The following is a 17886-nucleotide window of genomic DNA, read 5'->3' as shown; positions in this document are numbered from 1 at the left end:
AGGGCCAAGGCCGATACACGCAGATATGCTTCACCAGAAGAGGGGGCCAGTGGGCCCGGGAAACGAAACAAGCAAACAAATAAGAAAGCTTAGTTTTCAACTTGTCAGACAGAGAATTAACACCGGCAGATCTCAGGGTATTAAACAAAGGCCTTAGTTTTGTGCCAACTAATTTTCCTGACTCTTTTTGTGATAGTGTTGATTTATACAAGTTTAATAGACAAATGAGATTGAAAGAACATTTCAGAGTAGATATACGGCCAAGTAATTCAGAATTTTTACCATTTTTGAAAGGGTCAAAATTTGATCCACCATCAAATAATATGGCGACTAAGGTGTTCACAAACAGAATGGAGAATGTTATTGCGAAAACTCCCATAACAACGAATAATAATTGTAATTTATCTATGGACGAGAGAAAGGCCCTGAAGGATCTTGGCAGCTGTCAGGATATAGTGATACGGGTAGCAAATAAAGGGGGAGGTATAGTAGTACGCTATCTGGAGGATTACAAGTCTGAGGCATGCAAACAGCTATTGGATGCGAGAGTCTATCAAAAATTAAAAATGGATCCGACAATCAATTATAAAATCGAATTGGACTCCTTGCTTAAATCTGCCAAGGATGGATTAATTGATTAGAAACACTGGACTCTATGGGGTATATGCAATTGCGGTCGAATTCCCGAAATTGTCGAATTTCGGGTCATTTTCGACCAAAAAAAAAATTCGCCTATGCAATTCAGTGCTTTCCGACCAAAAAACGGACTTTCAAAATTCGACTTTTTGAAATTCGAATTTTTGCAAATTCGACTTTTCTGCAATGATATAAGTGCTGCAATTCGACCAAAGCATATTCAATTCAAGTTTGGAAATTCGACAGCAGTGCTTTTAGACAGCAAATTCGTCATTTTCAATCCGCCACACTTTGGAGGGTGAAAACAAATAAAAAAATTTTAAACATGTTTTTTTTTGTGTTTTTTTTTTGGGGAATAGCAGATCTATTTATATTAGAAGGGATTAGGTACTTTTTTTTTTTTTTTTGGAGGCACAAATATTATTTATATATTTTTTAAAATATTATTATTATTATTTATTTATTTTTATTGCTGGAACGGTAAAATCCTAAAAAAAAATGGCGTGGGGTCCCCCCTCCAAAGCATAACCAGCCTCGGGCTCTTCGAGCTGGTCCTGGTTCTAAAAATGCGGGGAAAAAATTGACAGGGGATCCCCCATATTTTTAAAACCAGCACCGGGCTCTGCGCCTGGTGCTGGTGCCAAAAATACGGGGGACAAAAAGCGTAGGGGTCCCCCGTATTTTTAACACCAGCATCGGGCTCCACTAGCTGGACAGATAATGCCACAGCCGGGGGTCACTTTTATGCCGTGCCCTGCGGCCGTGGCATTAAATATCAAACTAGTCACCCCTGGCCGGGGTACCCTGGGGGAGTGGGGACCCCTTCAATCAAGGGGTCCCCCCCCCCCAGCCACCCAAGGGCCAGGGGTGAAGCCCGAGGCTGTCCCCCCCCATCCAATGGGCTGCGGATGGGGGGGCTGATAGCCTTTTGTGATCATGAAAAGAATATTGTTTTTTCCAGCAGTACTACAAGTCCCAGCAAGCCTCCCCCGCAAGCTGGTACTTGGAGAACCACAAGTACCAGCATGCGGGAGAAAAACGGGCCCGCTGGTACCTGTAGTACTACTGGAAAAAAAATACCCAAATAAAAACAGGACACACACACCGTGAAAGTAAAACTTTATTTCATACGTCGACACACACATACTTACCTATGTTCACACGCCGACATCGGTCCTCTTCTCCATGTAGAATCCAGGGGTACCTGAAAATAAAAGATCAATATACTCACCTCAACCAGGCTCCAGAGATAAATCCACGTACTTGGAGAAAAAAACAAACCGAACACCCGCTCCATGCCGGACTGAAAGGGGTCCCATGCTGACACATGGGACCCCTATCCCCGAATGCAGAGAGACCTGTCAGTGACAGCTGTCACAGAAAGGTCTCTATAGCCAATCAGGAAGCGCAACTTCGTTGCGCTCATCTGATTGGCTCTGTGCGTCTGAGCAGACAGCGCATCGCACAGCCCAGTCCATTATATTCAATGGTGGGAACTTAGCGGCTAGCGGTGAGGTCACCCGCTGGTCAGCGGCTGACCGGCGGGTGACCCCCCCGCTAGCCGCTAAGTTCCCACCATTGAAAGTAATGGAGCGGTTTTGCGATGCGCTGTCACATCACAGACAGCGCACAGCCAATCAGATGAGCGCCACGGAAGTAGCGCTTCCTGATTGGCTGAAGGGACTTCAGTGACAGGAGTCACGTGATGTCCCGGCATTCGGGAGAAAGGGGTCTGATGTGAAAGCATTGGACCCCTTTCTAGTCCGGTATGGATCGTTGTTCGTTTTTTTGTTTTGCCAAGTACGTGGATTATCTCTGGACCTGGATGTACCTCTGGACGCTGGAAGGTGAGTATAATTTTTTCACAGGTACCTCGGATCGTCGGAGACCGTGGCAGTCGGCGTGTCAACATAGGTAAGTATGTGTGTGTCGGCGTATGAAATAAAGTTTTACTTTCACGGTGTGTGTGTCCTGTTTTTATTTGGGTATTTTTTTTCCAGTAGTACTACAGGTACCAGCGGGCCCGTTTTTCTCCCGCATGCTGGTACTTGTGGTTCTCCAAGTACCAGCTTGCGGGGGAGGCTTGCTGGGACTTGTAGTACTAATGGAAAAAACAATATCTTTTTATTATCACAAAAGGCTATCAGCCCCCCCATCCGCAGCCCATTGGATGGGGGGGGACAGCCTCGGGCTTCACCCCTGGCCCTTGGGTGGCTGGGGGGGGGGACCCCTTGATTGTAGGGGTCCCCACTCCCCCAGGGTACCCCGGCCAGGGGTGACTAGTTGGGTAGTTAATGCCACGGCCGCAGGGCACGGCATAAAAGTGACCCCCGGCTGTGGCATTATCTGTCCAGCTAGTGGAGCCCGATGCTGGTGTTAAACATACGGGGGACCCCTACTCTTTTTGTCCCCCGTATTTTTGGCACCAGCACCAGGCGCAGAGCCCGGTGCTGGTTTTAAAAATACGGGGGATCCCTGCCCAATTTTTCCCCTGCATTTTTAGAACCAGGACCAGCTCGAAGAGCCCGAGGCTGGTTATGCTTTGGAGGGGGGACCCCACGCCATTTTTTTTCCGGATTTTTCCCGTTTTTTCCCGTTTTTTAAAATCGCGGCAAAATCCGCCAAATCGGCCGATTTTCGCCCGCGATTCTGGCGAATCCGTTTTTCATTGAATATGGTGAATTCCGGAAGCCACCTTCCGGAATTCACCTGGCGAATTTAGTCGAATTAAAAAACGGCGAAAAATTGCCGCGATTCGCCGTGAATTGCATATACCCCTATGTGTCAGGAATGGCCTAAGATTCTGGTGTTTTATTTAATCCCCAAACTACATAAAGTTCCAATTAAACCGCCAGGCAGGCCGATCATAGCGGCAAGAGACTCTTTGTATTATGTGGCCTCGCAGTTCTTGGACCATTACCTACAACCCGTTGTACAATCTGAAAAATCAGTTTTGAAGAATACCTCCACTTTCATCTTGAAATGACAAGAGCTTACCCCTCTGCCATCCAAGCATTGGATGTGCACGATAGATGTGGTAAGCCTTTATACCAATATCCCCCACCAAAGGGGCTTGACTGCACTCTGAAAGCTACTGACTAATAATGCTGCCAGATTTGGATCTCTTCTTCCAATTATTGGAATTGACACTCACGAGAAATAATTTTACATTCAAGAGTGGTTTTTCCAACTAAAAGGATGTGCTATGGGATTGTGTGTCACGCCTAGTTACGCGAATGCGTTTATGTTTGAGATTGAGAATAACATCTTCACTGACCCAGAAAGTAGCCAATACATCACTTTCTACTGTCGCTATATAGACAACATCTGTTTGTTTTGGAATGAGCCTGAACATCGACTACGAAAGTTGCTGAATACAATTAATCTTCAAGATCTCGACATCAAATCTACAGCAGAGCTGAGTGATTTCAATATACACTACCTTGATGTATCAGTGACTATTCAGGATGGTAACATCACAACCAATGTGTATCACAAGGAAGTGGATAGAAATACCTATCTTGCAGCAACAAGTCATCATCCCTAAGCCCTCAAGCGTGGTTTGCCGTATTCGCAGTTTTTGCGAATATGCAGTAATCTACAAGATGCATAATTTCAAATGGATCAGATGATCACCAAATTTCTATTAAGAGGATATAATCCACGACTTCTCAAAGAAGCTAACGTAAAAGCATTACAGCTTCCTAGAGAGCAGGCCTTACAGAAGAAAGTAAAAGAATCAACTTCAAATAAACAAATTTGGCCTAATCAATACACCAGGAATTCACAGTCAATTATGCAAGCAGTTAAGGAATTTTGACCAATAATCAATATAGATCCAGCCCTACCAGCTTTAAAAAATCATTCTATTATGCCGAGCTTCAGAAGAGGACGAAAGATAAAGGACATAGTAGTCCATAATGACTTCAAAGGTTTTGGTCTGCAACCACCACAACACTTTTTGAGTAGGAAAACCGGGCAATCACAGATGTATCAATTGCACAACCTGTAGATTTCTGGAAATTGGTGATATGTTTTTCCATCCAAGATCAGGGAAAAAGTACAGTATAAGATATCCATTGACCTGTACCAGTACTCATGTTGTGTACTACATAAGATGTCCGTGTGGATGGTTAAATGTTAGCAAGACAATACGTAGCTTTAAAGAACGTATGGCAGCCCATAGGTCCAGTATTCATATTGCCCTGGAGGGAAAGGATAAAAACAAAGCATGTGAACAGCTTGTGGCCAGGCACTTTAAGGAATTTCAGCACAGCCTGGCCTCTCACAAATATAAAATTATTGACTGGGTCCCTCCGTGTAAAAATGAAGGCAACAGGGATTTGATCTTGCTACAATGAGAAACAAAGTGGATTTATACCCTACAAACCCTTAAGCCTTGTGGGCTTAATGAACAGATTTAATATAGAGATGAGCGCCGGAAATTTTTCGGGTTTTGTGTTTTGGTTTTGGGTTCGGTTCCGCGGCCGTGTTTTGGGTTCGACCGCGTTTTGGCAAAACCTCACCGAATTTTTTTTGTCGGATTCGGGTGTGTTTTGGATTCGGGTGTTTTTTTCAAAAAACCCTAAAAAACAGCTTAAATCATAGAATTTGGGGGTCATTTTGTTCCCAAAGTATTATTAACCTCAAAAACCATAATTTCCACTCATTTTCAGTCTATTCTGAATACCTCACACCTCACAATATTATTTTTAGTCCTAAAATTTGCACCGAGGTCGCTGTGTGAGTAAGATAAGCGACCCTAGTGGCCGACACAAACACCGGGCCCATCTAGGAGTGGCACTGCAGTGTCACGCAGGATGTCCCTTCCAAAAAACCCTCCCCAAACAGCACATGACGCAAAGAAAAAAGAGGCGCAATGAGGTAGCTGTGTGAGTAAGATAAGCGACCCTAGTGGCCGACACAAACACCGGGCCCATCTAGGAGTGGCACTGCAGTGTCACGCAGGATGTCCCTTCCAAAAAACCCTCCCCAAACAGCACATGACGCAAAGAAAAATTAAAGAAAAAAGAGGTGCAAGATGGAATTGTCCTTGGGCCCTCCCACCCACCCTTATGTTGTATAAACAGGACATGCACACTTTAACCAACCCATCATTTCAGTGACAGGGTCTGCCACACGACTGTGACTGAAATGACGGGTTGGTTTGGACCCCCACCAAAAAAGAAGCAATTAATCTCTCCTTGCACAAACTGGCTCTACAGAGGCAAGATGTCCACCTCATCATCATCATCCGATATATCACCGTGTACATCCCCCTCCTCACAGATTATCAATTCGTCCCCACTGGAATCCACCATCTCAGCTCCCTGTGTACTTTGTGGAGGCAATTGCTGCTGGTCAATGTCTCCACGGAGGAATTGATTATAATTCATTTTAATGAACATCATCTTCTCCACATTTTCTGGATGTAACCTCGTACGCCGATTGCTGACAAGGTGAGCGGCGGCACTAAACACTCTTTCGGAGTACACACTTGTGGGAGGGCAACTTAGGTAGAATAAAGCCAGTTTGTGCAAGGGCCTCCAAATTGCCTCTTTTTCCTGCCAGTATAAGTACGGACTGTGTGACGTGCCTACTTGGATGCGGTCACTCATATAATCCTCCACCATTCTTTCAATGTTGAGAGAATCATATGCAGTGACAGTAGACGACATGTCCGTAATCGTTGTCAGGTCCTTCAGTCCGGACCAGATGTCAGCATCAGCAGTCGCTCCAGACTGCCATGCATCACCGCCAGCGGGTGGGCTCGGAATTCTGAGCCTTTTCCTCGCACCCCCAGTTGCGGGAGAATGTGAAGGAGGAGATGTTGACAGGTCACGTTCCGCTTGACTTGACAATTTTCTCACCAGCAGGTCTTTCAACCCCAGCAGACTTGTGTCTGCCGGAAAGAGAGATCCAAGGTAGGCTTTAAATCTAGGATCGAGCACGGTGGCCAAAATGTAGTGCTCTGATTTCAACAGATTGACCACCCGTGAATCCTTGTTAAGCGAATTAAGGGCTCCATCCACAAGTCCCACATGCCTAGCGGAATCGCTCCGTGTTAGCTCCTCCTTCAATGTCTCCAGCTTCTTCTGCAAAAGCCTGATGAGGGGAATGACCTGACTCAGGCTGGCAGTGTCTGAACTGACTTCACGTGTGGCAAGTTCAAAGGGCATCAGAACCTTGCACAACGTTGAAATCATTCTCCACTGCGCTTGAGACAGGTGCATTCCACCTCCTATATCGTGCTCAATTGTATAGGCTTGAATGGCCTTTTGCTGCTCCTCCAACCTCTGAAGCATATAGAGGGTTGAATTCCACCTCGTTACCACTTCTTGCTTCAGATGATGGCAGGGCAGGTTCAGTAGTTTTTGGTGGTGCTCCAGTCTTCTGTACGTGGTGCCTGTACGCCGAAAGTGTCCCGCAATTCTTCTGGCCACCGACAGCATCTCTTGCACGCCCCTGTCGTTTTTTAAATAATTCTGCACCACCAAATTCAAGGTATGTGCAAAACATGGGACGTGCTGGAATTTGCCCATATTTAATGCACACACAATATTGCTGGCGTTGTTCGATGCCACAAATCCACAGGAGAGTCCAATTGGGGTAAGCCATTCCGCGATGATCTTCCTCAGTTGCCGTAAGAGGTTTTCAGCTGTGTGCGTATTCTGGAAACCGGTGATACAAAGCGTAGCCTGCCTAGGAAAGAGTTGGCGTTTGCGAGATGCTGCTACTGGTGCCGCCGCTGCTGTTCTTGTGGCGGGAGTCCATACATCTACCCAGTGGGCTGTCACAGTCATATAGTCCTGACCCTGCCCTGCTCCACTTGTCCACATGTCCGTGGTTAAGTGGACATTGGGTACAGCTGCATTTTTTAGGACACTGGTGACTCTTTTTCTGAGGTCTGTGTACATTTTCGGTATCGCCTGCCTAGAGAAATGGAACCTAGATGGTATTTGGTACCGGGGACACAGTACCTCCAACAAGTCTCTAGTTGGCTCTGCAGTAATGATGGATACCGGAACCACGTTTCTCACCACCCAGGATGCCAAGGCCTCAGTTATCCGCTTTGCAGTAGGATGACTGCTGTGATATTTCATCTTCCTCGCAAAGGACTGTTGGACAGTCAATTGCTTGGTGGAAGTAGTAAAAGTGGTCTTACGACTTCCCCTCTGGGATGACCATCGACTCCCAGCAGCAACAATAGCAGCGCCAGCAGCAGTAGGCGTTACACGCAAGGATGCATCGGAGGAATCCCAGGCAGGAGAGGAATCGTCAGAATTGCCAGTGACATGGCCTGCAGGACTATTGGCATTCCTGGGGAAGGAGGAAATTGACACTGAGGGAGTTGGTGGGGTGGTTTGCGTGAGCTTGGTTACAAGAGGAAGGGATTTACTGGTCAGTGGACTGCTTCCGCTGTCACCCAAAGTTTTTGAACTTGTCACTGACTTATTATGAATGCGCTGCAGGTGACGTATAAGGGAGGATGTTCCGAGGTGGTTAACGTCCTTACCCCTACTTATTACAGCTTGACAAAGGCAACACACGGCTTGACACCTGTTGTCCGCATTTCTGTTGAAATACTTCCACACCGAAGAGCTGATTTTTTTTGGTATTTTCACCAGGCATGTCAGTGGCCATATTCCTCCCACGGACAACAGGTGTCTCCCCGGGTGCCTGACTTAAACAAACCACCTCACCATCAGAATCCTCCTGGTCAATTTCCTCCCCAGCGCCAGCAACACCCATATCCTCCTCATCCTGGTGTACTTCAACACTGACATCTTCAATCTGACTATCAGGAACTGGACTGCGGGTGCTCCTTCCAGCACTTGCAGGGGGCGTGCAAATGGTGGAAGGCGTATGCTCTTCACGTCCAGTGTTGGGAAGGTCAGGCATCGCAACCGACACAATTGGACTCTCCTTGTGGATTTGGGATTTCGAAGAACGCACAGTTCTTTGCGGTGCTTTTGCCAGCTTGAGTCTTTTCAGTTTTCTAGCGAGAGGCTGAGTGCTTCCATCCTCATGTGAAGCTGAACCACTAGCCATGAACATAGGCCAGGGCCTCAGCCGTTCCTTGCCACTCCGTGTGGTAAATGGCATATTGGCAAGTTTACGCTTCTCCTCCGACAATTTTATTTTAGGTTTTGGAGTCCTTTTTTTACTGATATTTGGTGTTTTGGATTTGACATGCTCTGTACTATGACATTGGGCATCGGCCTTGGCAGACGACGTTGCTGGCATTTCATCGTCTCGGCCATGACTAGTGGCAGCAGCTTCAGCACGAGGTGGAAGTGGATCTTGATCTTTCCCTAATTTTGGAACCTCAACATTTTTGTTCTCCATATTTTAATAGGCACAACTAAAAGGCACCTCAGGTAAACAATGGAGATGGATGGATACTAGTATACTTATGGATGGACTGCCGAGTGCCGACACAGAGGTAGCTACAGCCGTGGACTAACGTACTGTGTCTGCTGCTAATATAGACTGGATGATTGATAATGAGATGAAATCAATATATATATGTATGTATATATAATATCACTAGTACTGCAGCCGGACAGGTAGATAATATATTTATTAGGTAATGATGACTGATGACGGACCTGCTGGACACTGTCAGCTCAGCAGCACCGCAGACTGCTACAGTAAGCTACTATACTCTATAGTAGTATGTACAAAGAAGAAAGAAAAAAAAAAACCACGGGTAGGTGGTATACAATTATGGATGGACTGCCGAGTGCCGACACAGAGGTAGCTACAGCCGTGGACTAACGTACTGTGTCTGCTGCTAATATAGACTGGATGATTGATAATGAGATGAAATCAATATATATATGTATGTATATATAATATCACTAGTACTGCAGCCGGACAGGTAGATAATATATTTATTAGGTAATGATGACTGATGACGGACCTGCTGGACACTGTCAGCTCAGCAGCACCGCAGACTGCTACAGTAAGCTACTATACTATAGTAGTATGTACAAAGAAGAAAGAAAAAAAAAAACCACGGGTAGGTGGTATACAATTATGGATGGACTGCCGAGTGCCGACACAGAGGTAGCTACAGCCGTGGACTAACGTACTGTGTCTGCTGCTAATATAGACTGGATGATTGATAATGAGATGAAATCAATATATATATGTATGTATATATAATATCACTAGTACTGCAGCCGGACAGGTAGATAATATATTTATTAGGTAATGATGACTGATGACGGACCTGCTGGACACTGTCAGCTAAGCAGCACCGCAGACTGCTACAGTAAGCTACTATACTCTATAGTAGTATGTACAAAGAAGAAAGAAAAAAAAAACACGGGTAGGTGGTATACAATTATGGATGGACTGCCGAGTGCCGACACAGAGGTAGCTACAGCCGTGGACTAACGTACTGTGTCTGCTGCTAATATAGACTGGATGATTGATAATGAGATGAAATCAATATATATATGTATGTATATATATATAATATCACTAGTACTGCAGCCGGACAGGTAGATAATATATTTATTAGGTAATGATGACTGATGACGGACCTGCTGGACACTGTCAGCTCAGCAGCACCGCAGACTGCTACAGTAAGCTACTATACTCTATAGTAGTATGTACAAAGAAGAAAGGAAAAAAAAAAAACCACGGGTAGGTGGTATACAATTATGGATGGACTGCCGAGTGCCGACACAGAGGTAGCTACAGCCGTGGACTACCGTACTGTACTGTGTCTGCTGCTAATATAGACTGGATGATAATGAGATGTAGTATGTATAAAGAAGAAAAAAAAAACCACGGGTAGGTGGTATACAATTATGGATGGACTGCCGAGTGCCGACACAGAGGTAGCTACAGCCGTGGACTACCGTACTGTACTGTGTCTGCTGCTAATATAGACTGGATGATAATGAGATGTAGTATGTATAAAGAAGAAAGAAAAAAAAACCACGGGTAGGTGGTATACAATTATGGACGGACTGCCGAGTGCCGACACAGAGGTAGCTACAGCCGTGGACTACCGTACTGTACTGTGTCTGCTGCTAATATAGACTGGTTGATAATGAGATGTAGTATGTATAAAGAAGAAAGAAAAAAAAACCACGGGTAGGTGGTATACAATTATGGATGGACTGCCGAGTGCCGACACAGAGGTAGCTACAGCCGTGGACTACCGTACTGTACTGTGTCTGCTGCTAATATAGACTGGATGATAATGAGATGTAGTATGTATAAAGAAGAAGAAAAAAACCACGGGTAGGTGGTATACAATTATGGATGGACTGCCGAGTGCCGACACAGAGGTAGCTACAGCCGTGGACTACCGTACTGTACTGTGTCTGCTGCTAATATAGACTGGATGATAATGAGATGTAGTATGTATAAAGAAGAAAGAAAAAAAAAACCACGGGTAGGTGGTATACAATTATGGATGGACTGCCGAGTGCCGACACAGAGGTAGCTACAGCCGTGAACTACCGTACTGTGTCTGCTGCGACTGGATGATAAATAATGATATAAAAAATATATATATATCACTACTGCAGCCGGACAGGTATATATTATATAATGACGGACCTGCTGGACACTGTCTGTCAGCAGAATGAGTTTTTTATAGAATAAAAAATCACCACACAAGTCACACGACGAGTGTTTAACTTTTTCAGGCAATCACAATATAGTATACTATACTGGTGGTCAGTGTGGTCAGGTCACTGGTCAGTCACACTGGCAGTGGCACTCCTGCAGCAAAAGTGTGCACTGTTTAATTTTAATAATATGTACTCCTGGCTCCTGCTATAACCTATAACTGCTCCCCAGTCTCCCCCACAATTAAGCTGTGTGAGCACAGTCAGATATTATACATAGATGATGCAGCACACTGGGCTGAGCACAGATATGGTATGTGACTGAGTCACTGTGTATCGTTTTTTTCAGGCAGAGAACGGATTATATTAAATAAAACTGCACTGGTGGTCACTGGTCAGTGGTCAGTCACTAGTAAACTCTGCACTCTCTAGTACTCCTAAGCTCCAGTAAATCAAGTGTCTCTGTCTCAATCTCACTCTCTCTCTTCTAATCTAAATGGAGAGGACGCCAGCCACGTCTTCTCCCTATCAATCTCAATGCACGTGTGAAAATGGCGGCGACGCGCGGCTCCTTATATAGAATCCGAGTCTCGCGATAGAATCCGAGCCTCGCGAGAATCCGACAGCGTCATGATGACGTTCGGGCGCGCTCGGGTTAACCGAGCAAGGCGGGAAGATCCGAGTCGCTCGGATCCGTGTAAAAAAAGCTGAAGTTCGGGCGGGTTCGGATTCCGAGGAACCGAACCCGCTCATCTCTAATTTAATATAGTAGTTTTCTTTGATCCTATAGCCAATTTTTTCATCTAGTAGTACTGCCTCTTGTCTTATATATATCATATATTATTTGTCTTAACTATATTGTAGACTGTTACTTATATAATAATTTCTGTATGGTCTATATCTTTTTACTGAGCTGGTATAATAGAGATGTATAGCTAACATTTTGATATTCATATAGTGTTCTGCTGCTGCAGCTGTTGTTTCCATGGTGATGGGTATGCACTGTGGTATGAAAACGCCCCCAGCCTGTGCCGGCCGTGGCGTGAGCGGGCGGATGCATCTAGTCTGGTCAGAGGGCCGCGACATTGCGATCTTGTGACATCAGCGGTACCGGCGCAGAAATCGGGAGCAGTGACGGGAGCACATTGGTCTATTAAATAAGGTATGTTTTTATGCTATTTTCATTATTATCCTGAAGAAGGAGTGTAGAACATCAACGTTGACAGCTTAGAGACGTCTTTGGCGTATTCATTTGCTGAGTGCCGTTCAGTGGACCCCTCTGCATGTATTATATTGTGTCCGGGCACAAGCAGCAGTATTTGTATTTGGAGGCGTGCCAGTCTGCACAGGATTGTATATATATATATATATATATATAGAGAGAGAGAGAGAGGGGAGGACGGCAGCACTCAGGAGAAAAAAGAACGCAGACACAGCCACTTATTCAAACCAACGTTTCAATGCTGGTGCATTTTCGTCAGCATTGAAACGTTGGTTGGAGTAAGTGGCTGTGTCTGCGTTCTTTTTTCTCCTGAGTGCCGCCGTCCTCTCTTCTCTATCTGGCAGTGCAAACTGCATCCACGGAAGGCAACAGGGACAGATATTTAAAGTAACAGTGAGTGCCAGACTTATTGAATTATCTATCTATCTATCTATCTATCTATCTATCTATCTTAGAAATGAAGTCTCAGGTTGAGGATCGTCTTCAACAAATATATTCAGAGGAAGATAAAGATCACCCTATTAATACTGGCTTAATCTTGGAGTTGAAAGCAGAATTTGCAGGATAAAAAAAACTCTTTAGGTGGGATTGCCACACTCTCGAGGATAATGAAATAGTGGGATAAGGGGAGACGAGCCTGGGACTAATTTGCCTATTAGTAAGATCCCAAATGGCCAATGAGCGGGAAACTACAGGGTGGGAAGAGACATTCCGGGAACGATGAGTCCTGGGGAGACACAAGAGGGAGGAGAGCGTCGACAAACCCAGCTCCTCAGCCTCCAACAGCAGCCCAGACCTTCCCTGCACCAGAGGCACACCATTGAATGCAATGAGAGAGTTGTACTGCATAATAATATTTCCAAAAATTAGGGATTTCCAGTCTGCCGCCTCAAGAACCATTGATCATCTTTTTGCGTCTGTTATTGCTGAAAATCCATTTTAGTCACACTGCAATGTGACTTGGATGCACGAGTAGACTGTGATGATTAATATGACAGGCAGAAATAGAAGTGTGTCTTTAAGACTCATATTCTCAGAAAGGATCTCAGAGTTGGTTAAGTTTTGATTCTCATTAAACATGCCAAGGACCTACTGTATTCTCCAGCTGTACACTAATACAAATTATCCTTTTCAGGGACTTCTTGTTAATCCACCTGTTTATAAATTTCTGGAAATTTCAGGTTATTAGTCTTTTAATAATCTAGGCCAGTGGTTCTCAAACTCGGTCCTCAGGACCCCACACAGTGCATGTTTTGCAGGTAACCCAGCAGGTGCACAGGTGTATTAATTACTCACAGACACATTTTAAAAGGTCCACAGGTGGAGTTAATTATGTCACTTGTGATTCTGTGAGGAGACCTGCAAAACATGCACCGTGTGGGGTCCTGAGGACCGAGTTTGAGAACCTGTGATCTAGGCAAATGCTGCCCCCTGCTGCTAAGTTTATAATGCATATACAGGTTGAGTATCCCTTATCCAAAATGCTTGGGACTGGAAGTATTTTGGATATCGGATTATTCCGTATTTTGGAATAATTACATACCATAATGAGATATCATGGTGATGGGACCCAAGTCTAAGCACAGAATGCATTTATGTTTCATATACACCTTATACACACAGCCTGAAGGTAATTTTAGCCAATATTTTTAATAACTTTGTGCATTAAACAAAGTGTGTGTACATTCACACAATTCATTTATGTTTCATATACACCTTATACACACAGCCTGAAGGTCATTTAATACAATATTTTTAATAACTTTGTGAATTAAACAAAGTTTGTGTACATTGAGCCATCAGAAAACAAAGGTTTCACTATTTCACTCTCACTCAAAAAATTCCGTATTTCGGAATATTCCGTATTTCGGAATATTTGGATATGGGATACTCAACCTGTATAATACTTGGAAATCAACCACACGTGCACATGTGTAGAATGAAATCAGATAACAAAATGTAAGGTATTTAAGCTTCACAGGTCTAATAAATCCTCATACTGTGTTTGTCATCATTCACTCCTGGCCGTACAAACCCTTTCTTTTGCAGATAGCCGGGCTGCTGACACCGTGACTTTAGCAGAGCTTTCACACGTCAGGAATCTCACGCTGTGTGGTGTATTGAGGCTAGATGTATAAGGACATATCTGTAGATCCAGTGCATCACCTATACATCCTCGGACTTGCAGTTGCACAAGGCTGATTACTTAACTTGATATTGCAAACCTCATATATATTTATATGAAATCAATCCATTAAGATTAATGTGAAGTTTTACTATCACTGATGTTTTTTATTGAGGTTATTTTTTATATGAATACAGATAATATTGTCTATGCCAGAGGTTCTCAAATGTGGTCCTCAAGGCACCCCAACAAACCAGGTTTTAAGTTTCTCCATGGCCCAGCACAGATGGTTAAATCAAATGAACTAGTACTAATTAAGTCACCTGTGACCAAGTGTGGATATACTTAAAACCTGGACTGTTGGGGTGACTTGAGGACTGCATTTGAAAACCTATGGTCTATGCCACATGTTCTCTGCCACATGTTCTTTGCCACTCGATCCTCAGGACCCCACACAGCGCATGTTTTGCAGGTAACTCAGCAGGTGCACAGGTGTATTAATTACTCACAGACACATTTTAAAAGGTCCACAGGTGGAGCTAATTATTTCACTTGTGATTCTGTGAGGAGACCTGGAAAACATGCACTGTATGGGGTCCCAAGGACCGAGTTTGAGAACCTGTGGTCTATGCTGATTCTTCAGCTAATTAATTAATTATATTTATTAATTGTGTCTTGGCTTACCTGTGGGCTACACATATATTTTTCATCTTTTTATGTGTTATTAGCTGTTTCATTGATTGGATAGAGATTAAGCGCCTTGAGCCCTATTGGGGAAAGAGCGCTATATAAATAAAATTATTATTATTATTATTATTAAATGGAATATTGTGCTTGAATTGAGCCAGCGATTCAACATTTAGGAACTAGTGGCTTATGAGTTACAATTATGTTATACAGTTACAGTTATGTTATAATTCCACATAATGGGGACTTTGTACTAGAGATGAGCGCCTGAAATTTTTCGGGTTTTGTGTTTTGGTTTTGGGTTCGGCTCCGCGGCCGTGTTTTGGGTTCGAACGCGTTTTGGCAAAACCTCACCGAATTATTTTTGTCGGATTCGGGTGTGTTTTGGATTCGGGTGTTTTTTTCCAAAAACACTAAAAAACAGCTTAAATCATAGAATTTGGGGGTCATTTTGATCCCAAAGTATTATTAACCTCAAAAACCATAATTTACACTCATTTTCAGTCTATTCTGAATACCTCACACCTCACAATATTATTTTTAGTCCTAAAATTTGCACCGAGGTCGCTGTGTGAGTAAGATAAGCGACCCTAGTGGCCGACACAAACACCGGGCCCATCTAGGAGTGGCACTGCAGTGTCACGCAGGATGTCCCTTCCAAAAAACCCTCCCCAAACAGCACATGACGCAAAGAAAAAAAGAGGCGCAATGAGGTAGCTGTGTGAGTAAGATTAGCGACCCTAGTGGCCGACACAAACACCGGGCCCATCTAGGAGTGGCACTGCAGTGTCACGCAGGATGGCCCTTCCAAAAAACCCTCCCCAAACAGCACATGACGCAAAGAAAAAAAGAGGCGCAATGAGGTAGCTGACTGTGTGAGTAAGATTAGCGACCCTAGTGGCCGACACAAACACCGGGCACATCTAGGAGTGGCACTGCAGTGTCACGCAGGATGTCCCTTCCAAAAAACCCTCCCCAAACAGCACATGACGCAAAGAAAAAAAGAGGCGCAATGAGGTAGCTGTGTGAGTAAGATTAGCGACCCTAGTGGCCGACACAAACACCGGGCCCATCTAGGAGTGGCACTGCAGTGTCACGCAGGATGTCCCTTCCAAAAAACCCTCCCCAATCAGCACATGATGCAAAGAAAAAGAAAAGAAAAAAGAGGTGCAAGATGGAATTATCCTTGGGCCCTCCCACCCACCCTTATGTTGTATAAACAAAACAGGACATGCACACTTTAACCAACCCATCATTTCAGTGACAGGGTCTGCCACACGACTGTGACTGATATGACGGGTTGGTTTGGACCCCCCCCAAAAAAGAAGCAATTAATCTCTCCTTGCACAAACTGGCTCTACAGAGGCAAGATGTCCACCTCATCTTCACCCTCCGATATATCACCGTGTACATCCCCCTCCTCACAGATTATCAATTCGTCCCCACTGGAATCCACCATCTCAGCTCCCTGTGTACTTTGTGGAGGCAATTGCTGCTGGTCAATGTCTCCGCGGAGGAATTGATTATAATTCATTTTAATGAACATCATCTTCTCCACATTTTCTGGATGTAACCTCGTACGCCGATTGCTGACAAGGTGAGCGGCGGCACTAAACACTCTTTCGGAGTACACACTTGTGGGAGGGCAACTTAGGTAGAATAAAGCCAGTTTGTGCAAGGGCCTCCAAATTGCCTCTTTTTCCTGCCAGTATAAGTACGGACTGCCTGCCGAGTTCCGACACAGAGGTAGCCACAGCCGTGAACTACCGCACTGTACACTGGTTGATAAAGAGATAGTAGTATACTCGTAACAACTAGTATGACTGACTATGACGGTATAAAGAATGAAAAAAAAAACCACGGTTAGGTGGTATATATTATAATACAATTATGGATGGACGGACTGCCTGCCGACTGCCGACACAGAGGTAGCCACAGCCGTGAACTACCGCACTGTACACTGGTTGATAAAGAGATAGTAGTATACTCGTAACAACTAGTATGACACTATGATGGTATAAAGAATGAAAAAAAAACCACGGTTAGGTGGTATATATTATAATAATACAATTATGGATGGACGGACTGCCTGCCGAGTTCCGACACAGAGGTAGCCACAGCCGTGAACTACCGCACTGTACACTGGTTGATAAAGAGATAGTAGTATACTCGTAACAACTAGTATGACTGACTATGACGGTATAAAGAATGAAAAAAAAACCACGGTTAGGTGGTATATATTATAATACAATTATGGATGGACGGACTGCCTGCCGACTGCCGACACAGAGGTAGCCACAGCCGTGAACTACCGCACTGTACACTGGTTGATAAAGAGATAGTAGTATACTCGTAACAACTAGTATGACTGACTATGACGGTATAAAGAATGAAAAAAAAACCACGGTTAGGTGGTATATATTATAATACAATTATGGATGGACGGACTGCCTGCCGAGTGCCGACACAGAGGTAGCCACAGCCGTGAACTACCGCACTGTACACTGGTTGATAAAGAGATAGTAGTATACTCGTAACAACTAGTATGACTGACTATGACGGTATAAAGAATGAAAAAAAAACCACGGTTAGGTGGTATATATTATAATACAATTATGGAT

The 17886-nt window shown here is 44.3% G+C and overlaps 1 long non-coding RNA gene across 1 annotated transcript in view; it reads left to right on the top strand.

Annotated features, from left to right (window-relative positions):
• The window catches only part of LOC134928942 (uncharacterized), a 60502-nt gene extending 46867 nt beyond the window's left edge, over positions 1-13635 (top strand). The window contains exons 2-3 of the long non-coding RNA XR_010178144.1: positions 12190-12393; positions 12909-13635. This is a non-coding gene — a long non-coding RNA (uncharacterized LOC134928942). The remainder of the gene's footprint in view (positions 1-12189; positions 12394-12908) is intronic.
• Positions 13636-17886: the final 4251 nt, after the last annotated feature.

Source organism: Pseudophryne corroboree, chromosome 5 (genome assembly GCF_028390025.1).
Source record: "Pseudophryne corroboree isolate aPseCor3 chromosome 5, aPseCor3.hap2, whole genome shotgun sequence".
NCBI classification, from domain to species: Eukaryota; Metazoa; Chordata; class Amphibia; order Anura; family Myobatrachidae; genus Pseudophryne; species Pseudophryne corroboree.
Note: the sequence above shows the minus strand (reverse complement) of the source record. Positions and strands in the feature narration are given on the sequence as shown.